Raw genomic sequence first — 11,116 nt, 5'->3', positions numbered from 1 at the left:
CTGTCCTATAGTGCGGAAGAAAATAATAAAATTGTGACGGAGACGTTTTTGGTGTTATTGCCGTCATTTGATAAGAGAACTCAAAGGCTTCCTGTTCATTGCTCTTGTAAATTATTTTTTTAATTTTAATCATTAAAAAAAAAATCCTTCTTCCGTCCGCAGAATATCTGGTATTTGGGCTTCAGACTCCGATTTGGCATCCAAGGCACTGTAATAACGACACATAAGAAAAAAGGCTGATTTGACCAACAAATAAAGGCTCCCTACCCTATGCCGCAAAAACCATCGTAGTTTGTATTAACAGGTAAAAACTGTCAGATTTTGAAGACATCTTAAGTCGGAGATGACCCTGTCCTTCACACAGGCCCATGGCCACAGCATGTCTGGCCCGTGTACAGGTTCTGATTCTTTTGACAGAAAGTCAGAATAGATTTTTGTGAGTTTTTATGCCTCGTCTTCACTAGGTTCTGGGCTCTCGTGGCCTCACTTCGAAGAGCTTGTCAAATTCTACCCAGCAATCAAAGCTTTGCAGGTTGAAGACAGTTTTCTTTTCTTTCCACACATTTGTTTCAAACGAAAGGATTTACGTAAGCCCCGGCTCAGTCCAGAGAAGGTGGGGGAAAAAAAAAGAAGACGTAACGACCAGCCTTTCACAAGTGGGCACCCCCCAACACAAAGCCCCCTGGCATGGGGCATGAGCGCCGCCTCGACCCCCTCAAGCTGGCCTTGCCTTTGTTCGGGCTAATTTTGGAGGTAACTAGAGCAACGGCCTGATGAAAGTCGTGTAAAATAGGTCACGTACCACACGGGAAAGGGGAGAAGTTACTCCGAGGGTAGCCGGGAGCAAGGGTCAGTCACAATTCCGAGAGAAGAGGGCTTAGTGACTGCTACACAAGGGAACTGTGTCCAAAGACCCTTTCAAAGGGCTGAAGAAAGAAGTCTTTGTTTGTGTGAATGATTGGATCTGCCTCCCTTACCTTCTCTTACACATCCCCGTATCCCGTGACACATCACGCACACCTTTTAGGCCAGTGAGTGCCATGTGATGCAGCTTAATCAACACAAAGATGTCAGGTTGGTGTTCTGTTCCCAACGCCTGTCCTACTTGCTGTATCCTCTGGTAAACGTCACCGCGCACCCTGTCCTGGGCTCGGCGACCGCCCAGGCACGGTGGCATTGATTGGGTCCAGCCCTTTGGCCGGCTGCGAATTGGCTAGTGCTATTTTGGGGAAGCCAGCCTCCATGTGACCCCAATCCTCACGTTTATGACCTGATTTCGCTGTTTCTCAGGAGACCCGTGAGCCCACGGCAGCGGATCCTCCCACAGGATTCCGTCTTTCAGGGCAAAGTCGTTTTCCAAGACACCTGTCCGGTTAGACCGCGCACCCTGTCGAGTCACCAAGGTTCTCTGGGAAACCGCGTGTGCTATTCCTTTGGGGGCTGAGTTTCAAAACACGTGTTCCCGGAACAAAGGCGTTTCTTGAGACAAGCGCTGTATTGTTCTGGGGCGGACTTTGAAGTTCATCCTTGAGACTGGGTAGGGGCGCGCTTGAACCCTTTTCAGAAGAGCAAAGTACCCTTCCACGTCAGGCCAGTGTCGCTTAATGGTTAATAATTGTGCAACCTCGCCCGTACTTGTTGTCTTACTATTTTGCTCGATTTTGCTCCTTGAGGCTACTTCCAAGGTCAGGACATTTAACCTGCTATCCCGGTGAGTTGTTTTTACTTTGTAAGCGCAGCTAGCAGTATCCTCGTTTTCTCATGGAGACGACAGGGCCGGGGGGGGGGGGGGGGGGGTGGCTTACAACCCGTCCGGAATTTGACAAGCGACTTGCCTCAGCAGCTGTCGGGGTATGTTTTTAAGGAGCTGACCAAGCCCCATAAAACCGGGCCATGTTCTCTCAAAGACGGATCACAATCCTAGGCTCAGCAACGCCAAACAGCAAAGTAATTAAGACACGAGGGTTGTTACACATTTTCCAGAATGACAGTTTGCCGTGGAATGTTCGGCATCGGTTTAGCAAAGCAGCAACGCAGTGAGCGGTTCTCGGCCCAGGACGCTTTCGGCCCCAGGAACGTTCGGCAGCGTCCGCAGATATTTTCAATGGTCCACAGCCGGGTACGGGGAGGATGCTTCCAGGAGGCATCCGGTGGGCAGGGGTTAGCGATGTTCATAGACATCCAATGAAGTACAGGACGGCCGGTCACCACAAAGAATTAGTTATCTGGATCCAGATATCAACTGCGTTAGGGTTGAAAGAGCCTGTGGTGGTATATTTCAATGGTGCTTTTGCATTAACAAAACAAAACAAAACAAAACACCCCCTGAAAAGTGAGGCATGTATATAGAAAAGTAAGGCACATATGCCTGTGAGAAATTTATTTACATTTAAAGGATTTCATCTAACTCGTATCCAGGACACCTCCTTTTCAGATTATTTTAGAATACCTAATCTGTTATTGTTTATCATCACCCAGCAAGGGACACATCCTGTGGGTTTAGCATCACGTGAAGATTTCACGGGGAAATTGACAGGGAGCGATTTATTCCGCATCAGGAAAACTCCGCTCTGGCAATAAACTTCCTCAGAATGCAAGTTTGGTTTCTTCCCGAGGATCCTTCGCTTTTCTGAACTTTCTCTTGCCTCTGTCTTGCAGAGATTTTGTAACTAAGTCTGGGATAGAAAGCACCGGGATTGGAGCCACAGACAGTCACTTCTTGACCATGAGATTGTCCGTGAGAACCAGTCTTTTTTTCGAATCGGTCTCTTTCCTTTGCAGATGCGATGATCTTACAGGGCCGACAGAAGAACTTCGTCCCCCAGACCCTCTCCATGTGTAGCTTTTTTTTTTTTTTCCCCAGAAAGCCAGTTGTGGGCTACTTTCAGACTTTCCCTGTTTTTACCCCATTCCAGTAAAAATTCCTCTCCCAAGAAATCTGGTCCAGAGACGGAATGAAAGAATGAAAGACATTTTATTTTCTCTCCTCGATGTTGGCAATACTTCACTCCTACGCGTCTGAGGCTGTTTTCATCTCGCAAAGTACTTTGATACTTGTGAACGTGGCTACATGGCTTTAAACAAGAGTGGTGGTAACTCATGCTAATTATTCAGCTTGTATATTAACGCTTGACCAGAAAGAAAAGCACTTTTTCTTCCTTGATGATGGTTGTAAAAATTAAGAAACCCAGGAGATACTGAAAGATCTGTGTTCTTGAGAAGCAAAGAGCCTCCAAGTCATGGAATTCGTGTATCTAAATCACCTGCCACAGCGGTGCTCATCCTTTGGGATGAGCCACCCAGGCGCCCCTAAATCAGACATTCTTACGATCATGTAGCATTCCCACTGCTAGGTCTCACAGAAGCTTGCAGTAGAAACTGGGGAGGCGGCGGGACATGACATGGACTTTCTTGCAACTTCCACTGGATATTCGGAAGTTCAAATAGAATAAATGCGATGCCCTGGAATATACATAGAGCATGAATGAAATTGGGTGGCCAACAGAATTAAACAGTGAGGTTCGTTTAGGGAAGGGGAGTACATAACCGTGTCATTTATACTCTATTAAATCTATAGGTTGCTTTGATGTGGGTCTGGAATGAGAAGTGTCTACTTCTCTTCAGTTCGTTCTTTGGAATGTAGCGATTTCCTCTGAAGACTGAACAGGAGGTTCTAGAGAAGAAGACAGTAGGAGGAAAGCCATCTGGAAGGGCAGGACAGAGGAGCTTTGGGGGAAGCTGTCAAAAACTCTCTGGGGATGGGTTCCCTTGCTGCAAGACAGCAGGGTGGTCATACCCCTCGGCCCCCCACACCCTCACCCGGGACCTTCTTGAGGGGCTGTGAGATCTCTTTTTGTGTGTGGGAAGGATCTGGACGTCCTGGACAGCCAGGCCCAAGGGAAACTGGGACATCAGATTCGGACCGCTTTCCTTCTCGTTGGCCGTGTTCAACCTCTACTCGGGAAGAAAATAAGCCCCCTGTTGTCTCTCTTCCGCCCCGATGTTTTCTTCAGAAGAAATGACAGCCGATTTAGTGACCAAGCAGCGGGTAAACAGGTGAGGTTGACCTTCTAGAGAATGTGTGCCAAAATTCAGTATATCACATTCCAGAATTGGCCAAAAAATAATACAAAAGACCAGAAAGAAAATGAGCAACACAGAATGCTGTTCCTTAAGTCCCATTCTTCAGAGAAATACAGACAAGATGTCATAATACTACAACACAAATACCTGTCAGTAATTCCACCCAGCTGCGACAATGCTCCCATGATAGTATTAACAGATGTGTTTGTTGGGACCTAGGCTGTCCCTTCCTCATTTTTAGGGAATTTCATGGGCATTTTCTTTTTCTTTCTCTAGAATGACTCCCCTCCTTCAATCATCCTTCATATCCTTGATATAGCAGCATTAAGGATAGGTTTCGGAACATCCCCCCCAAGTCCCAAATCATCATTTTAGTTTTTTTTTTTTTTTTCAGTGTTCTCCTTTTCCAGAATCATTCAACGAAGCAACTTATGAGTAAATATACAGGCGGATGTGAGGCTCACCGTTTCTTTCTCCCTGTTTTATGCGGAAGTAATAAGACAAGCAAAAGATTAGCAGGAAAAAAAGAATAGTAAAAGGAAAAATATTAATAGTAAAAGGAAAAATTCCCATCCATAACAGTCATCGATGGGAAACCTGATTCTGAAGGGAAAGAAAAATATCACCTGAATCTTCTGTGTGTTCAGGGGTGGGGCGTCCTTTAACCTTCCCAGTGGAGTTAATACCTATCAGGGACAGTGAGGAAAGTGAGGGCTCCGAGGGCCAGAACTAAGATTGGAGGCTGAGGGTTTTGTTTGGTTGGTTTTTACCTTCAACGCTGAACCCTCTCTTTCCATGCTGCTGCTTCTGAGGTCAGTGGCATATAACCTAAGGCCATGTAATAATCGTGACACCTGTTCATCCTATTTAGAAGGACGCATCTACGCATCTCATCTGCCTATTCTAAAAAGAGCAGACCAGGGGCCCCTGGGTGGCTCAGTCGGTTAAGCATCCCACTTCAGCTCAGGTCATGATATCACGGTCCGTGAGTTCGAGCCCCGCGTCGGGCTCTGTGCTGATAGCTCGGAGCCTGGAGCCTGCTTCCGATTCTGTGTCTCCTTCTCCCTCTGACCCTCCCCACTCATGCTCTGTCTCTCTCAGTCTCAAAAATAAATAAACATTAAAAAAAAAAAACAAAGCAGACCAGTCCCAAGACAAGGGTCTCTGTGAGTCGAGTTTTGACTATGAAACATACACTCCAAACCCCAAGGGGTTTTGTGAAAAGGCAGATGCTGACTCAGGGGGGTCCGGGATATGGCCTGAAGTTCTGCATTTCCAACCCATTCCCACGTGACGCCAAAGCCATGGATCCCAGAGCCCGCACCTTCCGCGGCAGGGAGGCTATTAGCAGAGGAAGAACCAGAGGCGCCTGGAAGGAGGCTGAGGATAAGGAGCCCAAGGAACAAGCCCTTAGGAAAAGTAAAACTTGGTTCCCCAAGGGCCTTCCATGAACTTTAAAGCCACTGGAAGACTGTTGTGACGCTCTTTTTTTTCTCAGCAGGTTTGGGGGTTCCGATCCATACACAGGTCCGCTGAGCCCACAGCTGTTTTGTTTGGACAGGCTGGGGGTGAAGTCTGAGCTTGTGCACAAACGGCTTATCATCAACACGGGTCCTTTCTCTGACAGCTGTTTTCCTTCCCAGCCACAGGGCTCCGGCCAAAGGCCTTGCTGAAGAAGGGCCTGGTAGAATCAGCAAGGCGGTAGATGGCTGGCTTCAGGACCTGTGGGAGTGTGTCGTCTGTTTCCCTCTCACAAACACACGCGCACTTACACGCCACATTAACGATCGGGTGCCTGATTTCACTCCTGCGCTTGAATACATACAGAATCAGTAGTTTGATCCATCTACCGGTCTGGCCCACAGAAAGCCGGTGTGCAAGCAGGGACGAAGTTATTTCCTATAATAAAACAAGGCATTTCTGTAAATTACAACGAGTAATTTTCCAGTCCCCCTGCAAAATCTGCTGGGTGCGTAATGTGTCCGCGCCTGAGCCCCCCACGTTACCCCACCGGCATGAGGCTGGACGTGGGAAATCCGTGTTAGGTATATGAGTGCCACAGCTCGGAGAACCGATAAAAATCCGGGTCGTCGTCAAGCTGCGTGAGTTGAGAGGAAGCGGCGCCTTCGGTGACTTCCTTTGGGGAAGGTTTGTTTTGTGCTGGTGAAGTGCTCCCCCTGGTGGACCAGGAGTTGATAGGTTTGTGATCGCGTTCTGTAGGGAGCAAATGTGCTCTGGAGAAAACCCCCCCGCAGTTTCAGATACGCGGAGATGTCCTCCAGGAAGAAAAAAAAAAAAAAAAAAAAAGCTAACTTTTCAGAGCACCAAACCCAAGCTCAAGACCCCGCTGGGCTCCGGCTTGATTTTGAGCACAGCCTTCCTGCAAGGTACGAAAGGCTTCGCCCTCCCACGACTGCTGGCCTGGTCACATGGGCTCCTATTCTTACCGGGAGCCCTGGCCCCTGAGGCTTCGTACAGATTTGAGTCCTGTGTTTGATTGTGTTCGCCTTTAAAAATAATTCTGGACATTTACACAGGGAAGAGGACCCAGAGCGGGGGGGAATATTTTGTTGTCAAATCATCCCTTTCTCTTCCCGTCTGCTTAACCTCCCGTCTCCGACGTAGTCGTGTTGATTGTGGTTAATTTATGTCTAGATCTCTGCTCTCCATACCCGCCCTCAACATAAAGGTAAGTTGGATCATTTGTCGAGGATCACGTTTCCACCAATATTACCGATTTCAGTGGCAGCCTAGAGACTTTATGCTGTGGTTTTCCTTAAGGAGACTTTCCGTGCGCCCTGGCGTGCACGGACAAGGACAAATTTTGCAGGTCAGGCAGAGATGAGAATCTTTGGCAACTCTTGCACTCTTTCGAACATTCTGCAGCGGATAGCATTGCAGCCTTAGTCCAAACAGTTTATGAAGTGAAATAAGGAGGTATTTTAAATATTTATTTAACAAGACATATTTTAAATAACCTACATATGTAAATAGAGCATTCTTAGCCTGTACATTATTGCCAGGTCGATTCTCATGTTCTGATATATAATTAATTACCGGTTTATTCCTCTGTAAACCGAAGCAGGGAATAAATCAGTGGTGCCAGGTCACTGATGTCAGCAAAAATTGTAATACCCTCTTGTCAGTGGGTCTGTGAAAGGGGAAGCGAGACTGTGCGAAATCTACGGCGGCAGGTGCCACGCTGTGTCCAAAGGGCGAGTTTTTACCCCAGTTTTAGTTGCTTCGTCCTGATGTCTAGACTTTTTTCCGGGTGCCCCCTAGATGGGCCTGGGACGCACATTTTCTAGTTTAACACAAACTCGGAAAGTATACGCAGCGTGATCTATGCATTTTATAGGGTAGGGTCACCTAACGTAGAGGCACATGGTGAGCGTTTGGAGCAACACCATTACAGGCAAAAGCAACAACAACACAAATACCAATCATTTTGATTTCTCGGTAGTTGAAAATTTGAATCTTTTTAACGCTTCACCAAAGTCTGTCGTCTTATTTTTAATATATATATATACATATAATATACACATATGTATATTACATATGTATACACATATGTGTATATTATATGTATGTATGTATATTATATGTATATATGTATATGTATTATGTATATCTATATATATTATATGTATATATACATATATATTTCCACTTAAATCTCTCTCTTCTAAACTTTTCCACTGACAATCTCTAAAGGACAAAAGGGTTGACCGTCAAACTTTTCATGAGTATAAAGAGGTCTCTTTAGGGAATAGAAGTAAACAAAATATGGCATCTTTTCTTTTTAGGTTTACTTTCTGATGATGAAGAGTGAATACTCCTCTCACGGGCCTCAGCAAATTTTTGGTCTGGGTCAGTGACGAGACAAGCACGTTTCGTTTAAACATACTGCGCGTGTGTTCCCAACAACCCAACCCAGGGTCCCGATTTCCAGTGCTGTGAATTAGCTTGCCAGCTTCGTTCTCGCCAGTGGATTAGCAATATTCATTATCTTGGCCCGTGGCCAAAACATCTGGAAACTTGAGTAGGAGCATCATTTAAAATAATTCGTTCGTGCCATTGTGACAAACCAGCCCATTGGTTACCTGACCTGTTCACCATCACCCAGTTGTCTTGCCATGTGTTTAAACGTTTTGGATTAAATTTGCATGAGATCTTCTTGCCATTCTGCATTGGGAAGAAACGTGAAATTTTGGTAAAATAAATATCGGCAGCAATAAAAGGGATTGAATTTTGTGGTTGGGATGACCATCACGTGCATTCTTAGATGTGGAGTCCATCACTTCGCTATGGTATTATTTTGGTGCTTAGAATAAGTGTCCTTTCTGTAGGTGACAGGTCCAGGGAGGTGTGAATTCGTCTTAGCAGCTTCTGAATGAGGGGTCCTTATGCAGTTATACAAAGAGGAAAATTAAAGGTTAAAATTCGCTCATCCACCCTCTTCCAGATCCTCTCAAGAGCTTCAGGAGGTGTCTGGAGCAATAATTACTTTGGTGTAAACACAGAAGGGCTCAGGGGATTGTTTTTTTAGAGTTTTAATACATTTTTAGATTTGCCATAACCAGTATATTAGTTTCTAGAAGAAAAGAAAATGTTGATTCAGTGTAAGCCTCCATATTGGTGTGGGAAAAGAACTTTCTCCCAAAGATAGATAGTAGCAATACAATAATCAGATTGTCTTCTCCTGAAATATTATCAAGATCAGTAATTCTATTTTTACCCTGTGTTATTTTGAAATGTCCTGTGAAAGGTGGGGCACACCTACTTTTTAAACATTTTGTTTTAATTGTTAAATTTATTTTATTTTATTTATTTTACTCCTCGTGCTACGTGCAGAGAAAACCCTGGGGATTATGTATAACACCGGCATAAGAAGACTCAGAAAGGTGAAGAGAAGAAGGCAGACCGACCAGGAATCTCAAGACCCAAGGAATGACACAATGGTCAGTTTTCTGAGTTTTTGCTTCTTTGTCATATAGATTAGGCCTGGAGTTAAAGAAGCCAACAGCTCAAAGTAAATGAATGAATGAATGAATGAATGAATAAATAAATAATAGAATAGAATAGAATAAAATAGAATATCAACAGCTCAAAAATAGTAATAAACACTGACAAGAGGACACCCAACAAAAGTCTGTTTTCTCTAGCCAAAGGACCAGGAAAAGGACAACCTCACAAGACGTAAAACATTTGGACAAAAACCACTCTACCCTAGCAAACATCACAAACACCAACTGGCTGATGTCAGAGAAGGCTGAGTAGGCAGCTGGGACTTTCATCCCTGCTACAACAAAGAGCTCTTACCCCTGTGGCGTCGGTGAAGGTCATATACAGAGCAGTAACAGGCATTCCTGCCCCTCCAGTACAGGGAAATATCACTGGAGGTCTACTGGGGAGCTGGAATAGCCCACCCAACAGTAATGAGGAACACTCTCCCTCCCAGATGTCAACAGAAGCCAGTGGAGAAGCTGAATATCTACCCCCATCTGGCAGTAATGAGGAAACACATCACCCTTCTACCAGCATGGTGTCAGAGGAAGCCAGTTAAAAAGAAGCGTTTTAAATAAGATCCAGAGTCTCATAACATGCTACCCAAATGTTCAGGATTCAATCCAAAATCACTCATCACACCAAGAACAAGGAAGAACCCAAATTGAATGAATAAAAGACAATAGATGCATGCTAACATCAAAATAACATAGATGTTAGAATGATCTGACCAAGATTTTAAAGTAGCTGTTATAAAAATGTTCCCCTGAGCAATTACAAACATTCTTGAAACTAATGACAAAAATATTAAGCTTCAACAAAGAAATAGGAGCGCAGAGCAAAAATGAAAAGATATATAAATGAACCAAATGGAAAAACTTCTGAGCTGAAAAATACACAAAAACACAAAAACTCAACGTTATGGGCTCAACAAATAAATGGCAGAGACAGTGGGAAGGATCAGTGAACTGGAAGGTAGGACGATATACTGCCTAAAATGAACAACAGAGAGGGAGTAGACTGAAAGGGAAAATGAACAGAACTTCAAGGACCTGGGGGACAATTTTGAAAGCTCTAACATTTGCATTACCAGACTTCCAGAAAGAAAGAAGAGGGCAGGCCTAAAAATGTCCTTTAAGAAATAAAGGCTGAAATCCTCCTAAAGACATAAACTTTCAGATTTGAAAAGCTGAGTAAATTCCAGACAAGATAAACTTGATGAAATTCTTACCAAGACACATCACAGTCAAACTTCTGAGAACTAAAGACAAAACAAAAATAAAAACAAGCCCTCAAAAGACGGTGGGGGGAAAAAGATCAAGACAGTCTCAAGTGAAAGAAAACTAAGAAAATGTGTTGCCAGTAGACCTACCCTAAAAGAATGGCTAAAGAAATTGTCTAACCAGAAAGGAAATGATAGGACTTCTGGATCATCAGAAAGGAAGAAAAAACTCAGTAAGCAAAACTATGAGTAAATATAATTGGTTTTTCTTTTCTTCTTGATTTTTCTAAATTACGTTTGAGAGTTGAAGGAAAAATTATGACTGTCTCATACGGTTCTAAATGTATACAGAGGAATTATCTAACAACTGTTTTATAAAAGGGTGACTTTGGAGTCTGTCTTTTACACTTCACTCACATGGCTAAAAAGACTATTAAAGTAGATTGTGGTAACTTATGAATATACAGTGTAATACCTAAAGCAACCACTGAACAAGTTATGCAACAAGATACATTCAAAACGCATAATAAATAAAAATAGAATTATAAAAATGCCAATAACTTATAGAAAGCAGAACAAATAACACAAACGAAAAAGAAAACAAAAATAAGTTGATGTCAGACTTTAGTTCTAACAAATCAATGGTTATATTAAATGTAAAAGGTCCAAATATACCAATTAAAACAGATTGACAGAATGGGTTAAAAAAAAACATAACCCTTGGGGCGCCTGGGTGGCGCAGTCGGTTAAGCGTCCGACTTCAGCCAGGTCACGATCTCGCGGTCCGTGAGTTCGAGCCCCGCG

The 11,116-nt window shown here is 44.0% G+C and overlaps 1 long non-coding RNA gene across 1 annotated transcript; it reads left to right on the top strand.

Annotated features, from left to right (window-relative positions):
* The first annotated feature begins 6,667 nt into the window (after window positions 1–6,667).
* On the top strand, window positions 6,668–10,724 carry LOC123581959. Its single transcript, XR_006704109.1, has 2 exons — window positions 6,668–6,772; window positions 8,938–10,724. It is a non-coding gene; the product is annotated as an uncharacterized LOC123581959 (long non-coding RNA).
* Window positions 10,725–11,116: the final 392 nt, after the last annotated feature.

This window comes from Leopardus geoffroyi, chromosome B3 (assembly GCF_018350155.1).
Source record: "Leopardus geoffroyi isolate Oge1 chromosome B3, O.geoffroyi_Oge1_pat1.0, whole genome shotgun sequence".
NCBI lineage: Eukaryota > Metazoa > Chordata > Mammalia > Carnivora > Felidae > Leopardus > Leopardus geoffroyi.
Note: the sequence above shows the minus strand (reverse complement) of the source record. Positions and strands in the feature narration are given on the sequence as shown.